The sequence below is a fragment of the Coptis chinensis genome, chromosome 7, assembly GCF_015680905.1.
Source record: "Coptis chinensis isolate HL-2020 chromosome 7, ASM1568090v1, whole genome shotgun sequence".
Taxonomy (NCBI): Eukaryota; Viridiplantae; Streptophyta; class Magnoliopsida; order Ranunculales; family Ranunculaceae; genus Coptis; species Coptis chinensis.
This window is the reverse complement of record NC_141462.1, coordinates 73,129,132-73,131,154: the sequence shown is the minus strand read 5'-3', so window position 1 is coordinate 73,131,154 and position 2,023 is coordinate 73,129,132.

Below are 2,023 nucleotides of genomic sequence, written 5' to 3'. Positions count from 1 at the left end.
AAGTCATCATAAAAAGATTGGAACTTTGCTTATTTAAACTAAAATGGAAACCACTCATGCAATAATTGATTTAAACTAATAATGACAAATAAGTAAATCTAAGAATTGAAGCTAATAATTAATGGAAAACGAAACTAGATTATCAAGAACTAAATATTTTATTTATCTAACAACTAAATAACAATCATTCAATACTGAAATTAAAACAAGAATAACAACTAATTAATTAATTGAAAAACTAGATCTAGAACTAAGCTTTAATGGCTACTTGCTATCCTAACCTAATTGATACTTAAGAGCTAAGTCTTTTGTGTGGAAATGGAGGAGACTAGATCCACATTTTCGTGCATAGGCTGAGGGTCCATGTTTTGGGCCGGAAAATCGAGCCCAAAGCCCAATTTCTTCAGTACACAGGGCCCTTTTCAGCTAGCTTTGACTTCAACAAGCTTTTCGTACACTTCTGCTCCTCTGATTGGGTCACGGTTTGGACCATTGGAAAGATCTTTCCGATTCGGTCGTTTTGACATAAGGTACGCCCAATTCCAATGCCTAAGTCCAAAGATACGATCTTCGGAAGTTCTATCGACTTTTTGTGTCTTTGTTTTACCGCGTTGACTCGACTCTTCAAACCCGACCGGGCATTACAAAGGCTTTTTCTCCTTGAATCTTGGCCTTTAATCACAGAACTTCTTAGCAACCAACCCTTACTCCTTTATATCGCCAAAGTGGCACATTTCTGCACATAATTGACTTCAATGCCTGAAATACATAAAAGCACATAATTAGCATTAACTCTTATTTATTACTCGCATAATTAGTCTAAAAGTAGGATTGTTAAGGGGTTAAAACTACAGTTTTGGGCTCTTATCAATATCCAAGCATCTCTATATCAAATATCATAACTTATTATTTCACGTGCCAATCATATATTGCACTACACCATATGGAATATCTCAAGCCTTCATAAATACTACCATTCATTTAAGTAGCAACTCATAATAGTAATCAATCAGGTAATGTATTCATTCAATATATTTATGTGAACTCAATTCCCTATCAAAGGCATGCATTATTTCCATTTGTGCACACTATAATAGTAAATAAATAATCAAAATATATGTTCATTCTACCAATGTCAAAATGAAACGACTTTAAAAAGAAAGAACAACTCAAGTCCAAATATCATGCATAATTATTCTAGTCCAAATCACAAGTCAAGTCAAACTGATCAACCGTCAAAAACCCAATACTAAAGTTCATGAATCTAAGTACGTATGTATTTTAATTCTCATAAAAACGTATATATCTAAGTCTTATAAGAATTCCCCTCTTGTTACGTGCCAAATTTATATGTTTTACACCCTACTCACGTCAAATCTTAATTAGATAATGACAAACAAGGTTATACAATTTTCGACAATATTTTATTATTACATTGGTCCATAAAATTTACAACATAAAACGTAGCACAATTAAACAGTCAAAAGTTCACAATCAAAGCCCAAAACCAAAACCCAAAAGTCTAAATATGGATCTATATTAAGTCATACGGACTGGCCCCAAACAATATTAGAAATTGGCCCAAAACAATTAAGTGATTCGGCCTAAAGAAAGTAAAAGAAACTGGCCCAAAAACTAACTAATTAGTTTCGGCCCACAACAAAATTAGATTTCGGCCCAACAACTAAATAATCTAAGGCCCAAGCCCCAAGCCCAACCGACCAACAGGTCGTCTCCCTCAGTTGGTGAGCAGCTATCCTCCACCACCAGCCACCACTCGTCTTCCCCTTTCAACCCCACGGTTTCACTCCTAAACAAAAACCCTATAACTTTAATAAAAGCAAAACCTTAATTCTTGAATTCAAAATTCTTCAACCAAAACTAGATCTGGAAATTTCTCGCCGCCATTAACGCTCCTCTGGAGCTTCAGCAGCACCATTAACAGCCCACACACACACTACACTACCCCATCACCAACAATCCCTTCCAGTACTCAACCAAAACCACAACAACAAAGTTCAAC